The 15,370-nt window shown below is 40.2% G+C and overlaps 1 non-coding gene across 1 annotated transcript; it reads left to right on the forward strand.

Annotated features, from left to right (window-relative positions):
• The first annotated feature begins 13,402 nt into the window (after positions 1-13,402).
• LOC141624468 (small nucleolar RNA R71) lies at positions 13,403-13,509 on the forward strand. The gene has a single exon (XR_012534275.1). It is a non-coding gene; the product is annotated as a small nucleolar RNA R71 (small nucleolar RNA).
• Positions 13,510-15,370: the final 1,861 nt, after the last annotated feature.

Here is a 15,370-nt window from a genome sequence, read left to right on the forward strand (position 1 = left end):
TTGTAATGTATGAGTCAGGCAAGTATAACGCAATTATATTTCATAGAAAATAAAATTTAGTTGATAAATAAAGGTAACCTGGGTGGGGCTTGACACAAAAACTAATTAAAACATAAAACAGAAACATAAGCTTAGAAAACTTTTATACAAAATAACAAATTCATGTGAAGACAAGGGATCCCCAATCCCTCAAAAATGCAGAACTACAATACAAGACAAGAGTCTACTCTAAAACGTGAAAAGTCAACCGTTATAAGTACAATGCTCGCTAGCTTACTCGTCAAAAATCTCATAGCTATCATATGTTCATTCATAGAAAAAATGAATGTTATAATTAGTGGACAGTATCCAGATTCTCTGAGTCATATTACATCAAAATCAACAATTGAATTAAGAACAATAACCAATTTAACATGTAAACTATGTAAAAGCGATAAATAAAAGAAGAAGCATGGGTCGTCATAAGCATATTAATTCATCATCATGGAACATTCATTGGAAACACAAATAAGATATACAAACAAAAAGTATACAAATAAGTTCGTTTCAAAGGAATACAAATAAAAATAGCTAGACGGATCATTCTCTCTCTCTAAATTTTTTTCTCTGACTTCTCTCTAAAAACAGAAAAACCTAAAAATCTAAACCCCTTGTTCCACTGTCGCCTCCTTCCACCCTCTCTCCCCCACCTTCTGCTACCCTATTGGCGAAGATGGGTCCATCGCTTGGCCCATCTCTGGCGATCAATCATCTCCTCTAGTCTTTTGTTCACTTAATCCATTTTCTGATTCCGCTCTTTTCTGGATCCCGATGGTTGCGCACCAGTTTCTTTCGTTCTCCAGTGTTGTTTGGGGTTGTCTTCTTGGTGGTCCTCATCCGTCCCAGACGGTTTCTTGTCTCTCTGTTTCATTTGGTCTTGCATGCAACTCTGGGGGTGTGATCCTCCGCCCCTTCCCCCATCCCCGGTAAGGCGATGTCCCCAGGTCTGTTCGATTTTCGTGGGTCTTTGCGGTGGGTTTAATCTATCTTGTGTCTTGGTGGCTTATGTTTTTCATTCTTTGGGTCGATATAGTGTTCCCCTTCCCCTCGTCCCCCCCACCACCTATCTTGTCCTTGGGATGGTCAAAATCCATCTTGGTTATCATTGTCTAGTGTTGCAGTTTAGAGCGATATAGTGTTCCATTCCCCCTCGTCCCTTCCCCCACTTATCGGCTCCATATTGCGTGGTGTTAAGGTTTCTGCTGGGGTTTTCGTTTCTTAATGTGGTTGCATGTAAGATTGTTGTATTGTTGTTGGGTTTTCGCCTGGGTGGTGTTGGTGGTTGTCGTTGATGGTCGCGTCCTTTTGTGTTGGTGGGCTTTTATCTAGTCTGCCTTGGTGGTTTGGTAGAGATGCCATGGTTCTTGAATGGAGTGGGCCAGTTTTGGTGTTAGTGTCCTTTTGAGGTGTGATCGGGTTGCTCTAATTTGGGTTGGATGAGATGTTGGTTTGGACGGCTTCGGTGGTCTGAATCACATCATTCATCCCGCTGGTTATTGCTTTGTTTATATTAATAATAGCTGTAACACCCCTATCTACCAAAGTGCCTTACCAAGGCCTACCTTACAAACGGGAGTATGTGCTCCCATCTCGGTTACCGAGGCAGTAAGCATCACAGATACCACTTTCGCGGAAACCGAAACAGTGGTAATTAGGCCCCTTAACTTTGTTCAATTGTGAAATTAGGCCCCATAAGTTTTATTTGGAGCAATCAAGCCCCTTAAGTTTTACCAAAAGTGAATTCAACCCCATTTTCATAATTTTCACCAAATTCTTATATTAAAATCATTTTTAATACAATTTATCAAATATAAATATTTTTTTTTATAATTTTAAAACTTTTATATTTATATTAAATATTGAGAGTTGTTTTTTTTTTGAATTTTATAATATATAGACAATTTATTATATATGTATGAATATTATATAAATTATAAACAATTTACTAAATATTTATGTAAAAGTGTTCTTCAATGATTAATAAATTATGTAGAAATTCGTAAAGTTGCAATTAGTAATTTTTAGTTATTTAATAAATTGTTTAATACAATATAAAATGATTTTAATTAAAATTCTTGTGAAAATTTTAAAAATGGGGTTGAATTTCACTTTTGGTGAAACTTAAGGGGCTTAATTGCTCCAAATAAAACTTATGGGGCCTAATTTCACAATTGAACAAAGTTAAGGGGTTTAAGTACCACTTTTGCGGAAACGATAATATAAAAAGTGTAATAAATTTAGGTTACAAACTCCAAAACTTCAAATGAAAAGTAAATACAACCAACTGTCATAAAAATAAAGTCTACTAGCGATTAGCGAAAGCTATGACCAAAGCTAGCCTCATCGACATCCCATCCGTCCTGAGGAGAGTTCAAGCAATCACAACCTGGCAGATATCTGCTCACCATCCCCAATGGATTACCGCAGGTTTTGAAACAACAGAAAAGGGGTCAGTCAACTGCACATTACAACATGATATAACAACAACAACAATAACCATCCAATCTCAATCCTTTAACAGTACAACTCCAACCTCTAAGTATCATTATCTGAGCCGGAGCTCAAATCCGCAAGTTAACCCATCGCAACAGGTACCCACACCGCTAGTGGGAGACCGTTGCCTTGCCACCAAAGCCTCACTCATCATAACGAGCGATCCCAGATCATTAATATGCACATCCCCCTTATGACGGGAGCCACTAGGGGCGAACATCGGGGGGTGAAGACCATCTCCCGACAATGGCTTCACAATCAATATCAACAATACCAATAACAACCCATCTCCACAGTAATATCACAACAAATAATCACACAACAACTCAATACATGAAATCAACCGTACAAAGACGGAGTAGGGAAACCCTACCTTATTCGCAAATTCCACAGATAACAACAATCACGCAAGCTAGAACTGCTCCTCTACAAATCTCTACCTAAACATCATACACAACAGTTCTAGCATCAAGATAAATCCCTAATTAAATCATTTCCCTTAATTACTCAGATCAGGGTTTAATTAATCTTAAACAAAAGTGATTAAACTAATTAGAGACAACAAGTACTTACTAACGTGGTAGAAAACGAAACTACGGACTCCAAATGCTTAAGAATCCACCCACAAAATGCTAAGATGTGATTAGGATGATTAGGGAGTGAGATTAGAAATATTTTTAGGTTTCAGAAAAATGATTAACGGCGTGCTTAGCGAAATATATAACTCCCTTATCATCCTAATCAAATCGCGGAAATTAACTCGTCAGACCGGGTACTCGGTCGAGTACCTGACGTACTCGGCCGAGTACGCCCTACTCGACCGAGTTACTCACAACTCGGCCAAGTGCACCCAAAACAGTAGACTGTCTAAAAGCACTCGATGACTCTCTCGGCAGAGTACAGCCTACTCGACCTAGTGCACTGTGTCCTGAATTCAGTGGTATTACAGTCTTCCCTTCTTAAAAGCGAACTTTGTTCCCGAAGTTCATACTATACCTGATACACCCAAGCATAACCCAACCTACTAAACATACAACTCGAAAAGAACACCCAGCTCAAAAAGACACTAACCATGTACTCAACCATAACCAACTATGATCACACAACCATACCGACCTCAAACTACCCAAAACACATGCGATTATCTCGTACCCCCGTTAAAAGACAAAGGTTAGGTCCTCGTAACCAAATATACCTGATCAAAAAGATGTCGATAACGCTCCCTCATTGCCTCTTTCGGCTCCCATGTAGCTTCTTCAACATTGCGATTAGACCATATCACCTTAAGCAAGACGGTTTCACCATTCCTTGTCTTACGCACCTTACGATCCAATATCTCCTTTGGCACCTCCACATAAGTGTGAGCTTCATCCAACTCGATATTCTCCACCTCAAGCACATGAGATGGATCACTCACATACTTTCGAACTTGTGACACTTGGAATACATTATGCACATGATCAAGAGATGGTGGCAAAGCTAACCGATAAGCTACTTCACCTACCCAATCCAAAATCTCATATGGACCTATGAATTTATGACTCAACTTTCCTCTCTTGCCAAACCACATAACGCCGCGCATAGGTGATACTTTCAAAAGGACCTTGTCACCCACCTCAAACTCAATATCCCTGTGATACAAATCCGCATCTCTTTTGCGGATCTTGAGCTGCTTTCATCTTTTGTCGAATAAAGTGTACTTGCTCAACCATATCTTGTACCATTTGCGGTCCTAAAACCACAGCTTCAGCACTATCATCCCAACAAACTGAGCTACTACACTTCCTTCCATACAACGCCTCAAATGGTGTCATTCCAATACTCGTATGATAACTGTTGTTGTATGAAAACCCAATCAAGTCAAGTCTATCCTCCCATCTCCCACCAAACTCTATCGCACAAGCTCGCAGCATGTCTTCTAAGGTCTTGATGGTCTTTTAAGTTTGACCATCTGTCGCAGAATGGAACGTTGTACTCATCTTTAAGGTAGTCCCCATCAATTCCTGCAACTCTTGCCAAAACCGTGATATAAATCTCACATCTCAATTTGACACAATATCCTTTGTTATCCCGTGTAATCGTACCACATGCTTCCTGTATCCAAGAGCCAGTTAAACCTTACTCCAAGTATCTTTCATTGGAATAAAACGAGCTGAATTTTTCAGACGATCGACAATTACCCAAATCATATTATTACCCTGTTGAGTTCTTGGTAACCCCACAATTAAATCTATAGAAATCGATTTCCATTTCTATTTAGGCACCTCAAGTTACTGGATCTTACCTTGTGGTCTCCGTTGTTCCCCCTTGACTCTTTGGCAAGTCAAACAACTAGCCACGAACTGCCCTATCTCTTTCTTCATACCGGGTCACCAGAATGTCTTCTTCAAGTCCTTATAGATCTTATCAACCCCGGATGTAATGAATAGGGAGTGCAATGAGCCTCTGTCACAATTAATTTCTTTAACTTAACATCATTAGTCACACACCACCTCTCGTCGAATCGGATACTCCCATCTGCATGGATAGGAAATCTTGACACCGTAACCTTCTCCAGCCCCGTCTTCCTCTCTTGAATCTTGGGATCAAGTTTATGTTTTCTTTTGATGTCATCATACAGTTCAGGCTCAATAGTCAAATCACCAATGGCATCTCCCATGCGAATCCTCATCTTAATCATTTCATCTTTCAATTTCATCAGTGACATGGCAATGCATAGCGAATGCACACTCTTCCTACTCAAAGCATCTGCAACCACATTAGCCTTTCCCTCACGATAGATGATCCACATAACATAATCCACAATCAGCTCCATCCATATGTTGAGCTCCTTTTGAGTGTAAATGTACTTCAAACTCTTATGATCTAAAAACGCTTTAAAGGTTGCCCCGCATAAATAATGCCTCCAAATCTTTCGAGCACATACAACCACACCCAACTTTAAATCATGAGTAGGATAGTTCTTGTTGAGCCAGGATAAATCCTGCCTAATTAGGGATGGTTCATCATATCATGGCCTGATAGGGGCATCGTTAGCTAGGGCAAATCACGTCGGGCAAGCACCATCCAAGAAAGGGATGTCAAGTCAGGCAAATTGAGAAACCCTGACCTAATTGTAGTTCGGAATACAAGCAAGCATTGGATACTAAAAATTCCGCATATAAATTGGGCAATAGCCTTAAACAACAGTTCTTACTTCCAAGGAGGACCAAGTCCACAGATCCTAACATCTAGGGCGTATATTTAACAAACCTTGAATGACATAGAAGAAATGAAGAAGTCGACCGGGAAAATAAGGCATGTTTTCTATTATCAAGCAACGGCAACCTACATGCACGGAATCACCCGTTGAAGCCTTTAAGAGGCTATAAATAGAAGAAACAAAGTTAGAAGAAGACACACTAAGACAACTACACATACTCTAGCATTCTACTCCTCTACTATTGTACTCAAAATCATACAAGTGATAGTAAAATACTCTCATGCCTTGGTGCTCTAGGTTTTTTTCCCAATTCAAAGGGTTTTCCATGTATAAATCATTGTCTCTATTACATTTTATTTATCTCGTTATTAGTACTATAAATCCAGGGTATACTTAGATTTATATCACCCTGCAAACATATCCATGGCAGGAATTTATCCCTTACGTGAAATCTTGCTAAAACAATTGGCGCTCACCGTGAGGCATCCAGCTTAAAAACAACTGGCCGCAGCCAGGCAACAACTGCTGGAAATGGAGGCTTTGAAGGAGAAGGTGGCTTGGGCTGAAGCAGAGGTCCAAAAGCTAAAAGAGTCCGAGTCCAACCTAAAGCAAAAGTTGGAAAACAAATCATCAGGTTCCAATTACAAGATCCAACCAGGAACCCCATTCTCCTCCATTATCAAAAACATTGATTTCTCTAATTTTGGAAGCCCTAGTCCGTCCAAGAAAAAAACCATGAATCTTAAGTCAGACACAGATGACACCTCTGATGAGGCTGGTGGTATTGAAAAGACAGGTGCAGCAATAATGATGGATGTGGTACAAAAGATCCAGAAAATCCATGACAAATTTGAAAAGATCCTTGGAGTACCTGCCGGCATAGCGGAAGTTAACCCAAAGAGCTATGTTGATTCACCCTTTCTAGAAGAAATAGCCAAGGTGGACATGCCAAAAACGTTTGTGGTCCCATCAATGAGAACATATGATGGAACTGCAGATCCACAAAATCATGTAGCCTTCTACAAACAGAGAATGTTGGCTGCATCCATACCAAGTTAGCAGAGACAAGTTTGCATGTGTAAAGGTTTTGGGACGACCCTGACTGGAGCAGCTTTACAATGGTACATCAACCTTCCTAATGGGAGCATCAAATCCTTTGCTGAGCTGATAAATTCATTCAACCAGCGATTTGTCAACAGCAGAGAACTTGAAAGGAGATCCAATGATCTATACACGATCAAGCAGAAACCAGATAAGACGCTAAAAGCATTCTTGTCCAGATTCAACAAAGAGAAAGTGTCTATTCCAAAATGTGACGTAGGAACGGCTGTACAGGCATTGAGAAAAGGACTGCTGCCAAATAGTGATCTCTATGACAACATCACCATGCATCCTTGCCATACTTTTGAGGATGTCCAGACAAAGGCGCTAGGATATGTCAGGATGGAAGAGGACAAAAACTTCAAAAAAGACTCATGAACTAATGGAGCAGGGTATGTAATATCCAACAGAAAAAGCAATAACCAGAAAGGAGGCAGTTCCAGGCCACCTTCATACGCGAGCCCTGACAAATATGAAGTCAACTTTGCTCAAGAGCAACGACGTAATTCCTACACCTTTTCACCTATTCAGGAATATAACTTATCTGTTGACATTGCAGGACTAATCAAACGAATTGACAACATGGGAGATGCTGTCAAATGGCCTAGGAAGACTGACAATCCCAACTCCAAAAAGGATACAACTAGGTGGTGTGAATTCCATATGGATATTGGGCATACAACGGAAGAGTGCATAGGATTACGCAAACAAGTGGCATACCTGCTAAAGAAAGGCTACCTGAAAGATCTGATGCAATCAAAAGGCAGAAATGACAACTCACCCAGGAAAGATCAAGAACGCAAGCCTGAATGTGACCTGCCATTACCACCACCAATCTATGAGGTCAAATTCATAAATGGCAGATCAGAGATATGCGGCTTGACAAGCTCAGGAGCAAAGAAGGTGGCCAGGGAGACAAAGATGAAATCACCATTCAGGCCCAGAAACCTACCCCAAATCACCTTTGATAAAAGTGACATGCATGGAATTCCTGACCTCCACCATGACGGCCTGATCATCATTATGCAAACTGGCATTGCTCGAGTACTAAGGATCCTTATTGATGGGGGAAGTTCAGTAAACCTAATCATGCTAGACGTCCTAAAAGCAATGAAAATCAATGAAGATCAGATTACAAAGAAGTCAAGCGTCATGGTGGGATTTAGCAGGGAGACCAGGAATACCCTTGGAAAAATATACCTACCAACATATGCCAAAGGAGTAGCATCCTATGAAAGAATTTTAGTCCTGGATTGCATGTCTTCCTAAAATGCAATTCGTGGCAGGTCTTGGATCTACAATGTAAAAGCCATCCCTTTAACATATCACCAGTGCGTCAAGATTCCCACTGAATGGGGTGTAATAACAATCAAAGGTGAACAAAACTTTGCTCAAGAGTGTTACGCATAGGCTTTGAAACCTCCTACGGCTGGTAAGTCCCTTGACTAGCAATTCTAGTACCCTGTCAGGAGTACATAAGTAGCACAATCCCAGATAGAAACCGATCGGGTAATTCTAGACCCTGAGTACCCTAACAGGTATGTATTTGTAGGTGTAGACGCCTCTGATACTGTCAGGCCAGATCTAGTAAGTTTCCTTAAAAATAAATCTTCTTGTTTCGCCTAGTCCCATTTTGATATGACTGGTATTGATGCTGAAGTTATTACCCATAAACTCAATATTGACACAACTTTCACGCCTGTGTAGCAAAAAAGGCGCAAGTTTGCCCCTGAACGCAACACAATTATTAATGAAGAGGTAGGCAAACTTTTAGATATGGGCATGATCAGGGAAGTCATGTACCCTGAATGGTTGGCAAATATAGTGGTAGTACAGAAAAAGAATGGCAAATGGAGGGTCTGTGTAGACTACACCGACCTAAACAAATCCTGTTCTAAAAATCCATTTCCATTACCTCACACTGACGCCATGGTAGACACAACAGCAGGGCATGAAATGTTAACTTTCATGGACGCTTTCAGTGGATTCAACCAGATCAAAATGCATCCAGCTGACCAGGAGAACACTGCATTCATCACTGAGAGAGGCATATACTATTACACAACAATGCCAGTTGGCCTTAAGAATGCAGGGGCAACTTATCAACACCTGGTCAACATGATGTTCAAGGATCAAATTGTAGACACCATGGAAGTCTACATTGATGACATGGTGATGAAGTCAAAAAATGCAAAGGACCATGTACGAGACCTGGAAGTAGCATTCAAAATCCTGGAAAAATACAACATGAAACTCAATCCGTCCAAGTGCCATTTTGGAGTCTCATCAGGCAAATTTTTGGGGTACATGGTCAACAAGAGAGGAATTGAAGCTAGCCCAGGACAGATTAAGGCCATCCTAGAACTAGAGTCACCTAAATCTGTCAAAGACATCTGATGCGTGTCCTAAATATGCAGTTTTACACCCTATTTCACACGCATTTCAGAGCCCAATTATGTAGTTTATGCTACTATTTTCCCTATTTTGTCTACTTTCGTGTTTTTGTATAATATTGCAGAAATGTAAAGAATCCAGCGGAAATCGAGCCGAATCCGTCCCTAAGTACTTAGCATTGCATTTGACATGGAGTAGTGACTCGGGAAGAAAACTTGGTGCGCATTTCAAGGCCTGAAAGGTGTATTTGCGTGAGTTTTAGAAGCGGATTACCATCTACAGTGGTCTATAGACTGACCTACATGGTCTATAGACTGTCAGAATGCTTCTCGACATTGCAGCCTTACTCAGATGACTATATCTCGAGTTCTAGACCTGATAAACGAGTGATTCTAATTGGAGGTGAAAGCTTATCCTCTTATCTTTCCAACGCCACCTAGAACGCCTGATTTGACTAAGTAACAAGGAAATGGCAGCTGTTTTAAGATCGGTGCGCGCTGCAGGAATCGTCAGAATGTAATTCTGTACAGCGCCTGTGGTCGATCGACTGGCCTCAGTGGTCGATCGACCCCCCCACGAGCTGATGTGCAAATTAAAAGACGAGGAAGCCCATTGTAATTAGGTTTAGGAATAAGGGTTTTACGTGACATTCCTATATAACGTAACCCCTTTCTATTCATTGATGAATCATTCATTAGTTTAGTTTAATTCAGTTCCTATCATACAATTCAGTATTCATTAGTTTAGTTTAGTTTTCGTCAATAACAATTTACTTTTGCATTAGGGTTTGATCCTTTCTCTGCAATTCCTCTTTACGGTATCCTTCTGTTTCTTTGTTCAAGTTCATTACTTTTATTCTTCCGTAGTTAGAATTGCTAGTTAGAATCCCTAAGCCCTAATTTATCTTTATGCGATTTTACTGTCTATTTTATTTAATTATGAATTCTGTTATTCGCAAATTAAATTTTGTTTTCGTTATTAATTCCAGTATGAGTAGCTAAGTACCCTTTGCTAAGATGTAGGGGATCTATGGCATAGATGGCAGTAGAAGAGGTGAACCCGCATTAGGGCTTGGTCGATCGACTGGCTTAACTGGTCGATCGACTGAGCCGGTTTGTCGATCGACTGGGATAGCTGGTCGATCGACCGACTTCGTGTTTGATTAGCACCGTTTGTTTCGTTAAGTGCAATATCTATCAATGAGACCTATCGGAGACTTGTTAGATGCTTAGTTTTGACCAACCCGTAGATCGAAAGATAGGGAAGGACTTAAATTAACGAATTAAGACGGCTAAATTGCTAGATCGAAAGATAATGTAATTTAGGCATTAGGATCACTAGTCAGGAACGAAAGTTAGCATTAGTGACACCTAGGGACTAATAGCATAGACCGAGAGGGGCTATTAGTTGACTTGGACCGAGAGGACCTGTCATACCCATCACCCACGACTGTATTTCGGACTTACCTAGGATTATGTGCCATCGCAGCTATAGTGAACCGACCGTCTTAGCATTTCTTTTATCATTGTTTACATCTTTTTTACTTTTATTTGTTTATTTAGTTATTTTAGATTTAGTTCATTTCAAAACCCCCCTCAACTGTTACCCTTAGACTGAAATAAAATCAACTATAATCTCCCTACCTCCCTGCGGATCGACCCTGTTACCACTAGCTTCTGTTAGTTTTAATAGGTTTTATCAATATTATTTTTGGTACATACAACGACAGGCATCAAATTTTGGCGCCGTTGCCGGGGAGGCAGCGCTAGTTTTAGGTTTTTTTTATTTTAGTCCGTGTTTCACCTCAAGGGAAGACTGAGTACCTTGAGACAGTTCTTACCATTTCCTCTAGTGTTGTTTTGTTAGGTCCTACAGGTCCTATCTACAGTACTTCAGAAGGGTCCACCCATGTTCCATTCTCAGGAGCAGCAGGTGCCGTTTTGTGGGAGATGCGGCGGAGCGGGACACATAGCTGATGCATGGAGGAGCCCTAATGAGAAGATGCTAGTTTTTCATCGATTTAAGTACGACAATGCGTATAATTGCCCTCCTACTTCACCGCATCAACCATATGTGCCTCCTTATGTAGCCCCACCACCATCCAAGTAATCAAAGGCTTGTTCATTATCATGGTAGAGGTCTTCAATAGACTTTGGCCTTTGTTGTTGGTCTTGATCGATGGCATTACCAATGTAGGGATTAAAAATCCCTTCAAATTCGTCGTCCCAAAGACCACAAACTTCATTAAGTTGATCATTGAAAATCTCTTGCTTAGATGGAGACAACTCTCCCAATTTCTTCTCTTGGCCAATGAGGCCATCCTCTTCTTCCTTGATTGATTTTGATGAGCTTTGCAAGCTCTCCTTGTCACAATTCACTTGCTTTTTGAATGGAGCATCTTTAATTTTCTTCTTCCATTGGAGTTCCGATTTCTTCTTTTCATCCTTTCGGCTATAATGATCAATCATGAAACATGGTTCATGCAAACGAGGAGCTCTCATAGTCTTGTCAAGATTAAAAGTTATGCTTTCATCTCCCACTTCTAGAGTGAGCTCACCATGTTTCACATCAATCACCGCACCCGCGGTGTGTAGGAAAGGTCTTCCTAGGATGATTGGAATGTTGGAATCTTCCTCCATATCAACAATGACAAAGTCCACCGGGATGAAAAACTTCCCAATTCGCACGGGGACATCTTCCCATATCCCTAATGGTGTCTTCGTCGATCTATCGGCCATTTGGAGTGTGATGTTGGTGCATTTAAGCTCTCCCATCCCCAACCTTTTACTCACCGAGTACGGCATGACACTCACACTAGCCCCTAGATCACATAAGGCTTTGTTGATCGTTGTGTCGCCAATGGTACACGGTATTGAGAAGCTTCCCGGATCCTTTAACTTTGGAGGTGAACTCCCTTGAAGTATTGCACTACTCACCTTAGTGAAGGCGATAGTCTCAAGCTTCCGGATCGACTTCTTCTTTGTGAGGATATCTTTCATGTATTTCGCATAGGCCGGCACGTGATTGATTAATTCCGTGAAAGGAATTGAGACTTCCAAATTCTTCACAATTTTCATGAACTTTCCAAGTTGATCATCAAATTTGGGCTTGGCTTGACGACTTGGAAAAGGGAGTCTAATCACGATGGGCTCCTTCTCCTTGGCCTTGTCTTCATTTTTCTTTGAACTTTCTTCTTTTGATGATTCTCCATCTTTGGAGTTTTGCACAATTTCTTCCTTTTCACTAGCTTCCACAACTTCATCCTCAACTTGCTTCTTGATTGCTTCATACCTTGTACCACTTCTCAAGTGAATGGCACTAACCGTTTCATGTCTAGGGGGATTACTTTGAGGTGGTAATTGCCCCTTTTGTCTTTGTGAGCTTGAAGATGCTAGTTGAGTCAATTGTGTTTCCAACATCTTGGTGTGAGCTAGAATGTTGTTGATGGTGGTTTCCTTTGCTTGGCTATCTTTTTGCATTTGAGTGAAAAATTCTTGTTGATTCTTTTGCATTTGGAGGACCGCTTTTTGGACATCAAAGCCTTGGTCATTTTGGTGATTGTATGGATTTTGATTTTGGTAACCTTGGTTTTGATTGTAAAAGGGTCTTTGATTTTGGTTTCTCATGGGTGGTGGAGTGTATGTTGTTTGAGGGTTTTGAACATTTTGGCTTTTGTATGAGAGATTTGGTTGGAATTTAGTGTTTTCATTGTAAAAGTTGGAATAAGGGGTACCACTCTTGTATGCTTGGAAAGCATTCACTTGTTCATTTGTTCCCCTACATTCACCTTGGTCATGTCCCAAAGTTCCACAATTCTCACATATCCCACTTGGGATTGATGAGGATGCCGTCATGGCATTAACATGATGCTTTGATGATTTTGAGTTTTCCTCAAGTCTAGCCATAGCTTGTTCAAACTTCAAATTGATTGTGTCAATGTGAGCACTAAGTTGAGCACCCAATTGAGTAACGGAGTCCACTTCATGCTTTCCTCCCCTAGTAGCCTTGTGAGGTCTACTATATTGTGAGTTATGGACCGCCATTTCCTCAATCTTGTTCCATGTTTGATTTTCATCAACTTCGGTGAACATTCCATTTGATCCCATATTGAGAATGTTCCTAGAATCTTCATATAAACCATTCCAAAATTGTTGTACCAAAAACCATTCGCTAAGTCCATGGTGAGGACATGAGCGACAAATTCCCTTAAACCGCTCCCAAGCTTCATGCAAAGACTCTTCATCCCTTTGCTTAAAACCCGTAATTTGAGCTCTTAGCATGTTAGTCTTTTCCGGTGGGTAGAATTTTTTGTAGAAAGCTAGAGCCAACTTCTTCCAAGAATCTATTCCGAGGGTGGCCTTATCAAGGCCCTTCAACCATTGCTTCGCGGTGCTGATTAAGGAAAAAGGAAATAAGACCCATCTAATTTGGTCTTGAGTCACGCCCGTTTGAGAGATTGCATCACAATAGTCGCAAAAGTTTTCCATATGAGAATGAGGGTCCTCACTAGGCATCCCCCCAAATTGGCTCCTCTCAACTAATTGGATGAAGGCGGACTTGGCAATAAAATTTCCGGTTAGATGTTGCGGTGTAGGAGTACCATTTGGTAGATTCTCCTCGGTGGGTACGGAGTGTGACGAGAATTTAGGCATTGTAGGTGGATTTTGTGGGGTATTGTGTAATGGGTTCTCTTCTCCTTCTATTGCGAAAGGATTGACAAACTCACTAGTGGGTTGAACAACTTCACTAATACCTCTTAAATTCCTCCTAACAAGTGTCCTATTGTTCGTCAAGGTTCTTTCAATTTCACGGTCAAAAGGTAACAAATCACCTTGTAACCTTCTAGACATGCAAAATATCAAACAACTCGAAAACAATTAGAACAAACCTTGAGGAGTCTTACTTCCCCAAGGCGAAGAAAGACACAACTAATAACAATAAAAAGAAATCTAAATCAAACAAACACCGTCCCCGGCAACGGCGCCATTTTTGATGTGAGTCCGTTTCGTGTTCACAAATTAAGATGTGGTCGTTGGGTCACGGTCGAATCAAAACACAATTTATAGCTTCACAAACAACTCTACAATTAGTAAAGAGGCAAGTAAAGGTCGGATCCCAAGGGACGGGTATTGAAATGAGATTTCTATTGCAACTAGTGGTGTCTAAGGGGTGTCACAAATTGGGTTGATGTAGAAGGTCACTAAACTAAAATAGCAATGAAAATAAACAAGCAAGATGAATTAAAGGGATGTAAACAATTGATTAAAGGCACTAGGGTGTCATGGGATCATAGGGGAATCATGGGAATTGATCATACAAACATGTCTTCAAATTATAAGCAAGCAATTATTGTTGTGATGGATTGAGTTGGGTTATATCTTACAATCCTAGGAAAGTTTGGGTCCCGGAGCCGAATCGATTAGATTGTACAACACCTACAAGTCGACTTAATCTTCCCTACTCAATAACATGTATGGTCTAATGAGACTTGAGTTGGGTTATGTCTTACAAGTCTCATTGAAAAGATAGAAGATGATAGTAAATGGAAGGATTCATAGGCTTAGAATTTCATCAAATATAACATGTGCATGAGTTGAGATCAAAACAAGCAAGCAAATAAAACATGAAAGCATATTAATTTAAGCATGAATCGTTCCCCATGTTGGTTTCCCCTAATCACCCATTAACCCTAGCTAAGAGACTACTCACTCATTATCATGTTGATCATGCTAGCAAGGTTGTCAATCATACCAATAATATGAAACATGATGAATAAATGAAAGTAATTAACAATAATTAAAAAGGGATTAAGAGATTATACCTACTAATGATTCCAATAATAAAGCAAAGATAAAAGAAGTACTTGAATGCTTGATTGAGAGGTTGTCAATCTCCCAACAATAACCCAAATAATCTTCAATTACCCAAAATAAAGGATGAACAAAAGAGAGATTAAAGAACTAAAACTTGGATTAAAACTTGATTAATACTTGATTACAATATTAAAGAGAGATTTGATTGATATTAACTACACTAATTATTGATAAGAAGAACATGCTCCTCTAATTAGACTAATGGGGTATTTATAGTGGAAATTAGGGAGGATGTGCATTAGGGTTAACTAAGGGCTAAACTAGTAGT

This window comes from Silene latifolia, chromosome X, assembly GCF_048544455.1.
Source record: "Silene latifolia isolate original U9 population chromosome X, ASM4854445v1, whole genome shotgun sequence".
Taxonomy (NCBI): domain Eukaryota; kingdom Viridiplantae; phylum Streptophyta; class Magnoliopsida; order Caryophyllales; family Caryophyllaceae; genus Silene; species Silene latifolia.